Raw genomic sequence first — 12,201 nt, forward strand, 5'->3', positions numbered from 1 at the left:
CCAGGAAGGCCAATGGTCTCCTGGGCTGCATTGGGAAGAGTGTTGCCAGCAGGTCGAGGGAGGTGATCCTGCCCCTCTACTCAGCCCTGGGGAGGCCTCATCCTGAGTCCTGTGTCCAGTTCTGGGCTCCCCAGTACAAGAGAGACATGGAACTACTGGAGAGAGTCCAGCACAGGGCTACAATGATGATCAGAGGGCTGGAGTACCTGCCCTATGAGGAACGACTGCGAGAGCTGGGCCTCTTCAGCCTGGGGAAGAGAAGACTGAGGGGGATCTTATCAATGTGTACAAGTATCTGAGGGGAGGATGTCAGGGGGACAGGGACAAACTCTTTTCAGTGGTGCCAAGTGACAGGACAAGAGGCAATGGGCAGAAATTGAAGCACAGGAAGTTCCGCCTGAACGTGAGGGTGAATTTCTTCCCTGTGAGAGTGACAGAGCACTGGAACAGGTTGCCCAGAGAGGTTGTGGAGTCTCCTTCTCTGGAGATATTCAAGGCCCGCCTAGATGTAGCCCTGTCTAACATGCTCTAGGTGACCCTGCTGAGCAGGGAGGTTGGACTAGATGATCTCCAGAGGCTCCTTCCAACCTTACTGATTCTATGATAGAAAACTTAAGCCATGTCCTATCCTGTTAAGTAGGCTATTCCACAAATGACGCACAAAAAGATATTCTGCCTGCCTGTATGGAACTGCACCAGATTCAACAGGGAATAATGTGGCACTGGTGCCGAGGAATTGGGACACACTTCCATTTAAACAAGGCAGTCTTTGATTCATTTCAAAGTAGTCAGCAGCCTGCTTTTGCCAGCTCTCAATATGCTATTGTCAACAGTACATCTATGACAGTTTATGCCATAGAGATATGAAGATAGGTAGTTTAATATCTCAATTTAAAGAATGCATTCTTAAAGGGAGGAATCGAGGCACAAAATAGTTAGCTGGTTTCTCACGCTGTCGGATGAAATGAGAACCCTTCTGCTAAACTCGGACATCCCCTAAACACTGCCAGCTTCCAGCAACCACAGAGCATTAGGCAACAGATAAACTATGCCAGAAAGGCCATTGCATAAATCTATGTCCCAAAACACACGGTGGCTGCAAGCGCTCTGATATGTTTGTGCCGTTGTAGTCCAATATCCACAACGACAACTGTTTGCTGGTGCGAGTCAAAGGCATTGCCCGGATTTCCTGTGGGAATAGTGGATGCGAGGTTTAGTCACACCAAAGTTTCCATTATATCACTACTCCATCCAACTTTCAGTCGAGCATTAAAGCAGGGCACAGCTCAGATAGAGCAGATAAGAGCAGAGCATCTGAATTCTTTGTACTTGACCAAGGCAACTCTCAATTCTGTTTTTTTTTCCACTTAAAAGGAAATATATTTCTTCTGGCTAACAATGTCATCTCTCAAGATTGCTGTGGAAAGATAAGTAAGAGGGGTGAACCAAGGACAAACTGATAAGTTAACTCTGAAATTGCTGACTTCTCTCTGCTCCTGCCGCCATCCACAGCGTTACTTCTAAGCAGGAGAAAAACAGGAGAAAGCTTGAAAAGGAAAACAAGACAACAATTTGGGGAAATTCCTGCAGCCTACTGTTGGCTCCACAAGAGCCTGTCAGAGTAACTATGATTACTTTTGTAAAAGCTCTGTTTATACAAAATGGAGCTGCACTCTTTGAAGTGCAAAAGCAGACACAAGTTCAAGCAAAATACCACAGTGACTCCTCAGTATTAATCATAAAAACTTAAGATAACATCCCCAATCACAAAGAATTCAGGGTAAGTTAATAAACTATTGTCAGACAAAAACATCTCAAAATAGGTGTTCCCCATTCATTATACTGAGTGATGAAAGATGATGCACTTTTGGAGATAACATACCCCATTTTACAGGCTTGTAGGGTCTGGCAGAAGCATCAGCTGAGTTCATGCTAGGCAAATCCAGTTAAACAAGGCACCAGGACCCTTCCTCTCAATCTTGCGAGAAAGGGGAAGACTGAAGGTGTTTAAAGGCTTAACCTTTGTGCTCTTACTTCTAAATATATGGGAATAACATTACAAAGGGTCTTATACTTCTTTATATAAGCATGAAAAGAAAAAAAGAGCTAACCTAACAAAGGAGTTTGCACGAGACATCTGTATTGCCATTGCAACATTGCATGTTGCAAATTACTGGATATCAAAAACCATTTTTTTTTAATGACACTCATTCAGTCTCAAATAAGTACCAACAAAACATTTTCCTTTTCATGTAACTTATGGGAGAAAAAACAGAAGAACTACCCTCCCTGAAAGCAGTCTGGCAGATCTCTCTTATGACTTTGAAGGAAGAAATTTATTATGGGAATATCCAACTCATTGTCTGCCAGTAGCTGGCAAGGCTGATCCTCATAAAAACTGCAGAGATGTGCTGAGAGTTAATGCACAGGAGCATGACAGGAAGCAGTGCGTTCCCAAAGCTTTTTTTTTTTGCCACCTCCTTGGGAATGAGCAAGGCAGCTCCTCCTCTGCCTGGAAGCCAGGAAGAGTTTGCTCATTGCTCACAGTCAAGTTTGTGAATGCTTCAGCAACTGCCTCCTCCTTCAAGCAAGCTGCCCAAAAGCTTACCCAAACCTGGGCCCCCTGCCACATTATCTGCTTGCCCTAACTAATGAGATAGTCTGTTTGTAAACACAGGCATTGACAGACACTCTGGCAAGAGGATATAAAACATGCTCAACACAACTGCTGATGCTAACTAGTTCCCAACCTGCACAAGGCTTCCTGCTCTCCTGAGCTAACGAGAGGCTCAGCCTCCAGTCAAAACACAAGCCGCTGCTGAAGAGCTTCACAAGTATCTACAGCTCTCGTTTCATTTTTCCTCATTAAATTTATTTTATTTTTTTAAATCAAAACCTCAGGGTTGGCTCAGAATAACCCTGGAAGCACTGCCACTCCAAAATCACAAGACAAATTTGTGCCTTGGGGGATACCAAGCTCCACGCAGAGCGGCCCTGATTTCAGAGCTGCAAGAGGTAGGCACTTGGCAGGCTCTTCTCCAAGAGGAAGGCAGAAGATGAGGAGAAAGCCCTTCAACAGCATTTGACTCTGCTTTGCAAAGCCACACTCTGCCACATGGCAACTTGCAGTGGAAAAGGCACGTGGCCACACCAATAGCCCCACAGAAGGCAAGCTCACAACCATGCCATTTGGAGCATTAACTCCTAATTGCCCACTAGTTAGTCATCTTACTTAATGTGTAACATTTGTCATCTTTGGTCCATTCTCCCCTTCTCCATCCAGAAGGGGGACATGCCCATGGCAGAACACAACCTGAGACGCAAATTTCTGGTTCTGCGCTGCCTCATGGTTCTTCAAGAACATGAAAGACCAAAGAAAGCTGCTTGAAATAAAGACTCAAAACTTGAATTCCCACAAGTTTTAGCACTGCTTCTAATAGAGGGAACTAGTATTGAACCAAGGGCCACTCAACCTATTCCCCTACCTCCAGCAGCAAACAACATGTCGTGGCCCTTCCCAGGACCACACATGCAGCCCCCAGCGATTTGTGGTTCAACAGTCTTACTCACAGAAACTGCTTGTTTGTGAGGAGTCATGTTGTAACATCCTACTTCGGCTTTATTGAAGCATGGAATTCACACCCAAAGCATGCTGCATCACTGAATCCAGATGGCAGGGGAGAAGGATGGATAATGGAGGATGGATCACAGCAAACCAAGACAGAAAGCAATTTGCTGACCAAGCAGACAAGACAGAAGATGTTACTAACCTATAGTCCTATGCAGGACTTTTCAACTGCTCCTGCATGCCCCATCACTACATCACTCAACAAGTTGCTCAATAGTGGCTACCCATCTTTTTGCAAAAGCTTGCTGTCCCACGTCTGAAAGATCACTGACCCTGCCAGAAAAAACAAAGTATTTGTAAGGATAAGAGAAGTATTGTATTACTGGAGAACATGCCTCTTAACTGGCACAAATATAACCCTGCAAGTGTAGCTCTTTAGCTGGTGCTATTCAGAGAACCCAAAGAGCAGATAACAGCAGCCTGGTTTTGCTGCTGCTATTGCTGAAGTCACTTCAGCCACATTCTGGTCTCAGATAAAGAACAAATTCGGCATGCACAAACAGAAAGAACTTCATAGAAAACTCAGTGTTAACATACCAATTTAGCTTTTTAACTACCATCTGCATTTTTCCATTAGTGGAAAGAAAAAAAAAAACATGATTCTTTGACATGGGTCATAAATACAGATCTGGCTGCTGTACACACAGATCACCTCTACTCTCTTGTTGAAATAGATGTCACAAACGGCCCTGCATAAAACTAGCAGTGTGCCCTACAAAAACAAGCTACAAATTTTATTTCAAAAACAGGATAGGCTTTGAACTTTGCAAGAGACCAGCAGAAAACCACAAGGAATACAAAAAGGCTAACTTGCCCCATTGCCCAAAATGCCAGTCAACTTTGCTAGACAGAAACACCAGCACTCACTACACACACAGACATCTCTGCCACCCCGCCCCCAGCACTTGCATCCCTCAGTGACAACTCAATGGCTCAAAATCATTTGTCACCCTTTTCTAACGGTTGGTCACGTTCACCGTTTCACACAGTGAAGTGGTGCACATAGGTCTTCTGTGACGGGTACTGCACAACTACCCGCAAAGCAAGACTAGAGGAAAAGTCCCACCTCGCCCTCACAGCCAGGCAGGCAGCTATTTCCTCTACTTAGACGCATAAGCGATTAATTTAATCATCCTACCATTTAGGAGCCTTAGTCACAGATAAGGGCTCCTCCTCACAGCACTGTTGACTGTAGATCTTGTATGTGGATATAACTATGGATCTTCTCAATCACTTAAATATTCTTAGCTTCAACTGAAGGCACTTATATATTACATCAGAGCAAATTTTCAGCATTTCTGTAGCACCTGGCACCATCCCCAAGCACCTGTAAGGTAGCTGATTTAACATCAGCCCCCAAAAGGAGGGAAAGGGGGACAGTTTTAAAGAAATATCATTGGAAAGACAACAAAATGCATGGGAAGGGCTTTGCCAAAATCAGTCACTCAGTTTCTTCTCTGATGCTACTGGATCTCAAATCCTTTCAACATCCATCAGCACAGAGAAAATGCAAGGCTTGTCTTAAAAATAGAAATCTGTAGGCTTAAGTTCTAGCCTACTCACTTAATCAGTAACCTCAAGCAAGATCTCTCATCATTCACAAGAATGGGCACAGCCTTTCCTTTACCTCTGAAGTCAATATACTAAGTAATACAACCATACACATAGAGAGATTCACAGGCATGTAAAGAAATCCAGAGCTAAAGAAAGACCAGAAAAAAAGCCCCCACACAACACAGCACTCTCGTGACCATACAACAGAGTAAACAAAGCTGCCAGGAACATGCATATTTATTATATAGCATGATCACTCTTCAGGCTTACTTCCCCCATCCAAAGGCCAACAGTGGTGTAGTACTAGGTGTAGTATTATTTCTGTCAAGCCATCATAACTAGTAGTGTTCTTGCACTGAAGATGTGATTTGGGCTTTGCATGCATTTGATTTGGATGGCAATTTTGGCAATTTGAGGAAATATGGCTGCTATTTTATTATTTCAGCATTTGGAAAACTGAAATAAGTTCCTTTGCATTTTTCAGTACTTTAAATGGAGAGAGCTTCCTACTCCTGCCTGCCTGTTGAGGAACCAGTGAGATCATGCTGTTAGCAAGCATCATTCTCACTTCACTTTTAGCTGGAAAGACAGTCAGTACAAAGGATGCCCAACTACAGAATGCACAGAGACTGGCAAACTACCAACAAGAAAATAAATGCAATAAATGCAAAGAGAATAAAGTGCAACAAAAACAGCTGCTAGGTAACAGATACAGGGTCACACGGGCATGTTTCCAAACTCCTCTTCCACAATACACATTCAACATCATCTCCACCAACGAAGTCAAAGCAATGAAGCACAGGGTGCTTTTTCAACCAAGACTGCTATCATCCCATTTTCTCTCTGGTTAGATCTGTCTCAACCCTCTTCACATTCTTCAACTCCACAAAGTGTTGGCCTACAAGCACACTCCAGAGCAGCAAAGTCAAGGCACACAACATATCGTCATGAAATATTAAGTTGTGGGCATCACAAAAATGGTATCTATGCACTGTAGAAGAAACTAAACAGCCTGCAGGAGCCACTGGTTTCATGCAAAGTATGTCTGGAATGGAGAACGATTATTCACAGTGAAAGACCATCAGGCAGCATATTAAAAAAAAAAAAAATCTAACAAAAGGAGGAAATGCTTCTTCCGTGATACAGAACTGAACTGTAGCATGTTCTGCTACTAAGAACAAGCTACAGAAAGCATCTGAAAAGTAGCAGGGCAAACAGGACTATCTGTAGGTACTAAAACCAGTAACTCATTCTCTCCTTCCCTAAGGATCCAAGCTGGGTTGTCACCAGATAGGACACTGGCTGAGACAGACTCTTGCTGCAGCCCATGTGCCAGGTCTTACCCTCTTTAGTTATCATGTCTTGGCATTACAGCCAATGCTGAGAGTGGTTTGGGCCCCAATATTTGAGCCCTGTGCCCTCGCACATTATGAGATTTTTCCCTGCAGGGCTTTGCAATATGAGCCGACCAAACAGCAATCATGGATGCTTCTCACTGTCCTTGTAGAGTTCAACAGCAACCTGCTCCTTCGTGGGCAGCGGATTCACAGGGAACACTGTTTGCCCTGGCCCGCAGCCCTAAGCAGTGAGATACAGCCTGCGCTGTCTTCTCCATAGTGTGTCATCCTGAAACTGAAACCGCAACTGTTCACATGGATGAGAAGCCCAATTCTCTTTCATCAACCCAAAGGCAGCTCCAACTCCAGGACTGACTTCCCAAATGAGCTGCACAGAATTCATCCAGTGTCCACAACCACCCTTCTCACCAACTGCCTGTTACGAAAGGCAACAGTCCTCAGGATCTACAAGCCACCAGCTTCAAAGGAAATCTGTGAGGGCAAGAGGCATCTCCATTTGCCTAGACATCGGCACCACATCGACCTCTGTGATCTTGAGAAACTGCAGCAAGCAGACTGTGCTTATGCAACTCTTATGCCACCAATTAGGATGAGCTTAAGATAGGCCAAGATAGCCTCTCTACACTACAGCTTCCCACAATAAGCACTTACCAAAACCATTCATCAGTAGATGATGCTGGAAGACTGTAAAAAACACTACACATACCAAAAAAAAAAAAAAAGAAAAGAAAAAAAGCCATGTGTCACACTGCTGAACAGCGCTTAAGCCACTTTCCTTTTTTCCTGTGACCTCTGGCAGCTTAAATGCCAAGATCTTGACTCCAAAGCAAGCGTCTAGAGATGAAACCAGGCACAAGCAAGCCTGTCAAACCACCCCAGGGCGGCTTTGGCTGAGTTTTTCATTCAATACAAAACTTTTCTTGTTAACATTAATGTTCATGGCAAGGAGGAAGTTGATGAACACTAAGTTAACCTTGCTCTGTCAGAAGATGCCTATATGCAATAAAGTCTCAGAAACAGGTTACTGGCTCACACGGAGGATATCTCTGGCTTCCACGAACCAGGAGTAGATGTGACACCAGTAACACAGAGCAGAGATCAAAGATGCTTCTACATACGGCAATCAACCATCCAAAACAACCTAACAATAAAACTTTATTCCAGGAGGCAGTCCCTTCTTTGCTTTGTCCTCCAAACCTTGGCTGCTTTGCCAAGGCACCTTGCCAGCCTTCTGCCCCGCGGTCAGAAGCTGCATGTGAGCAAGAGGAAGCCTTTACGCATTGCTGCAGCTACCTTCCACTTTGGTGACCAAACCTTCCTGTTTCTCAGCGCTCGTCACACGCTTCCTGCTCCCAGCAGCTGCTTCAAGCACTCGCGAGCGCTCAAGCAGCCAGGCGCTCACCTCTGTACCCTCGAACACAAGAAGCCAAGGCTTCCTAAGAAGGGTCAATCAATCTATGTAGCCTCCAAGCCACACAAAAGTGCCTTGGAGGTACATCAACTAAGTCATTAAAATGTTATGACAGAAAAATATGGATGCTCTCACTAATTAATTAAAAGAAAAGAAAGAAAATCTGACCTGACAAGTGCAGGCATTACAAACAGCAGAAATCAAAGTGATGATCACAATTGCTTTCACCAGCAAGCTCCACAGAGAGGTGAAAATAAACAATGTGGCATTAGCCACCAGGTCCTGGTTCAAAGGGCATGAAACCTTTTGCTGTTGCAACACTTGTTGTCTCAGTAAACAAGGTGCTTTCAGCACACCTGGCTAGCAGACCAGCACCTTCCCTCCCTTCACTCCTCCCCATACACACACTTGCTCGGGGAACATAGCACTGCCTTCCCACACATGCACAAAAACAGTCTCCTTTCCCAGCCGACATACAGAAGATACCCTCCTTTTCCATGCCTATGTACATAACGCATCCAAACACTTTAGAGCATTACGAAACCATAATGCAGTTCCTCCTGAAGTTTTGTTTGAAGGCAGAGGAGGAAGAGCTGCACTGAATCAATGCAACTCCTGTGAAGAGTGCTACTGGAGCGGCGCACGCAGAAACGTGTTGTGCTTCAGGGCAGACAAATCCCTCCACAGAGCACATTAAAACCAGGACATCCTGTCAATAGGGCCTGTTTATTCACAGTCTCTGAGCCGTGAAGAAACGAGAGCTGACAGCAGTGGCAATACAAGCAGTCTGTCCTCTCTGCTGCTCACTGGACTCTTGTGTCAGCAGCGCACCCCACGGGCACACCATACGCACTCTTGGCATTTGGCATCCAACTTTTAGGCATGCAGCTAAACCAATATTCCCTCTAATTTCTTCTCCCACCTCATACCAGCAGGGCTTCTGGCAATAAGGAAAGCAAGCAGCAAAAGCAGCCCGCCTCCTTCAGCGTTCACGGGTAAAGCAGTATCCTTAGCCCAGGATGACAAACGAAAACAGCACTAATGAAAGCATTAACGGAAACTTCACAGCTAAAAGCTGGCTGTCATGCATGAGTCCAGATACACTGAAAAACAAACTGCTTTGCTGCAGCAACAAGCACCTCTCTCAGCAGTCGCTGCAAATGCCATAGCCAGGTAATTTCTCAGTTCTGATTGTGCGCTTCTCAGCTTCCTTAAGGAACCGAAGGGGTCCGCAGGGCAAGGGCATCTCTCCTGTGCCAGACTTTCTTGCAGAACATGCTAGCCAACAAGCCCATCCACCCGAGCATTTATCAAGCCACGGATAAAGGTAAACACCCCAGAGACTCCAGGGGCTGGAGACCTTACCACAACACAAGCGCTGTACCGCTCAATGATGCTGGTGGAAAATAAACGCAGGTGCTGCAACCAGCTTCCTTTCCTCCTCGCTGTACTCCTCATTTCATTGAAATTACACTGAAGAACAGAACTGAAGCTGCCCTGGAAAAGAGTGTTTTAATTCACCTAAACGAAGCAAGAGCTAAGATGCAGCCATTCTGCATCTCAGTTCAGCATCTTCTGCCACTTATTAGCCAGCTTCCTTCTGCTCAGGATTACACAGTAAGAACTGCAGTGGGAACTACTGCAGCACTTTTCAGGCTCCTGTGCAGACTGCAAAACTCACCCACTTCTCCCCTCTCAAAACAGCAGGTTTTTGGTATACGAAGCAAATCTTTAGCGGTCTCAGGTTGCTTGTTTTTTTCCTCCCTCACCTACACCAGTTCATCTGTATAGCAGATGCTTCCTCTGTTAGTTTTGGTTTCTGTTTTGTTCAGGGTTACTTCTGTCTGCTTGCTTTTCTTTTTTCTTAATTATTATTATTTGAGTTGCTCTTAACAAAAAGCCCAGCTCCTAGCTGCAGTGTAAATTGTACATGAGAATGGCTGGCAGACTGCCCTTTTTAATCTGTTAACAACAGTAGGGTTTTTTTCCCCTGTTTCAATTCCAGAGTAAATGAATAGCTCAGCCTCTGGGGAAAAGATACAGTAACTTTGTATATCTCAAATCAAGCAGAGTGTTTAAATGCAGATGGTGCAAAATATGCACCTGTGATTCATACAGAGCGAGTCCGTGCCCTGCAACATCTGTTCTTCTGCCAGAGCCGGGGTGCACTTTAGGGACAAGCTTACTAAACTCAAAGAAAGCTGGCAGCTCCTCATCTCTCTTGCAGAGAGGATGTCCCCATGGGCTTCTGGTTGGAAAAAACCTCTCAGAAACTTGGAGTATCACATGAGTATCCATTTCACTGCTATTCTGACTAACATTTATAACAAAGATCAGTTTGAAGCTAAAAAGCATCATCTGGAGACCTGCATAGGTCCAAGCATTAGCTGCCAAATTTTGGAGCGAGTTAAGCTTCAGGGCTACTTATGGCGTGGATTATACTCACCTTCAATCCGTTTTAGTTAGCCTGCACCTGGAACGCGTATTATACATCACAGGATGCAGTCAAGTTCCTCTGAAAGTGTACAATTTACTCCTGCAGAGAAAAGTAGCCTTAAACTGGCACTATTAGCAGCCAAAGAGAGCAATATCTAAGCATAAATATGCTGCAGGAGGGACCATGCCCAATTTCATTGCTCCTCAAGACAAACCTGAAGAATCCACACAGGCTGCTGCACTCCAGAAAGAACAGTTTTACTTGCAAAATAACATTCACTGCATGTGCAGAGCATGTTTCAGATTGGGTTTTGTTTTCTTTTAATAATGTCAACTTTTCTTTTTGAAGCCAGACCAAGAAATTGCTTCTCGATGTTTTGCATTCATTTATCTTCACAACAGGCATCAGTTTTTTTGCAGCCCTCAAAGGAATCTCTCCTTTGCAATACTCACAACTAAAGAATTAATGCCCATTACACAGAAACACAGAAGAATCAAGCAGTCTGGCCAGCCATGTGTTTTGAAGATCCTTTGTGGTTTTCTAAGGCAGAACCAATCATTCAGATAACCCAGGATAATAATCATTACTTTCATAACATGTAATTCTAGATTTCAAAGGAGAAAAATGCGCAACAGGAATTAGTCAAAAGACTTGTCTTCAAAAAGGTTACTTCTCCCAGTAAAGAGGGGTAGACCACCCAATTTACAGATCAATACAGCTCAAAGTATCTTGAGCCCTTCAGGTTTAGTCCAATGCTTAGGACAATTCTTCATGAGATATATTAATAGCTATCAGTAACAAATAACATCTACAAGTAGAGTTTTACACAGCTAAAAATTCACATTGCACGCATTTTGCAGGCTGCTTGTACCACATCAATATATAAATCATGTTTTCATGAGCATAACTGTTGAAGTGCAGCCACTAAGAAAGTGTTACCGATCTAACTTTTAAATCATTGACACCAAGTGTGTTTTATTAGATTTCATCCTTGCAGCTTTTACAGTCTTATTAAGGACAGGAGAGGATTATTTTGTGAATTTCTTACCTCTTAAAAAAAAAAATGTGGATACCAATACATTGTGGTGTTGCAAATATAGCCGCATAGAAGTGCTTTATATGTCTGTAGCTTGTCTGCTTGTAATGACAAAACCAAGACAATCCTAAGTAGCAAGTCAGCCTGAACATGTAGGAGCCCTTTTAGCTATACTAGTATACCACTTTCATGACCTGGACAACATAATTTGCAAGTTAAGGCAAGGTTATAATGATAGGCTCTTAAAAGAGCGTGCCAGCGCAAACCCAAACGTCCTACATGGGCACTAGAAACAGGTTTTCAGAAGATTCTCCAGGTTAACCACTCGCAAACAAGCAACTGCTGTTTTTTTCCAGACAACACGAGCCGGGCACACGTGTAGGCTTTTCCACAACATGTCTGAAGTCCTTGACTCAAATGTAATGTAATACAAAGTGTTTCCACCAGGAAAGCAAAAGTCTTTCACAACATGCCTGCATCCCTGCTATGCCAAACCTCTTCAAGAAGAAAGCTCAAGCAAGCTCTATGGTTCCAGGACACTTTTTTAGGGGGGGGTGGGGAGGGGAATTAAATTGCTGATATCCTTGGTTTTGAGCTAATTTTACAAATATTCTCTCTCAATATTAACTCTAAATACTTATCTCAGAGAGATTCTTAATTGGGGTAGAGGATACAACTCAGCCTCAAAGGGTTGCTTAACATAGCCTTGAACTGCAGTCATGAGTCAGAGACAGAAAGCATCACTGCAAGGACATGACTCCTAGTGGTCTCTTGTCC

At 44.0% G+C, this 12,201-nt stretch overlaps 1 protein-coding gene across 4 annotated transcripts in view; it reads right to left on the bottom strand.

The window, feature by feature from the left end:
* Window positions 1-12,201, bottom strand: part of LOC134140620 (USP6 N-terminal-like protein) — a 101,547-nt gene that overhangs the window by 62,909 nt on the left and 26,437 nt on the right. For 2 of the 4 annotated variants that reach the window (XM_062576058.1, XM_062576053.1), the window contains exon 1: window positions 9,317-9,448. The exons of the other annotated variants lie outside the window; for them this stretch is intronic. The gene's annotated coding sequence lies outside the window, so the exon portion shown is untranslated. Of the gene's footprint in view, window positions 1-9,316; window positions 9,449-12,201 lie in introns of those variants that run through there. 4 annotated transcript variants of the gene reach the window in all.

This window comes from Rhea pennata, chromosome 5 (assembly GCF_028389875.1).
Source record: "Rhea pennata isolate bPtePen1 chromosome 5, bPtePen1.pri, whole genome shotgun sequence".
Classification (NCBI taxonomy): Eukaryota; Metazoa; Chordata; class Aves; order Rheiformes; family Rheidae; genus Rhea; species Rhea pennata.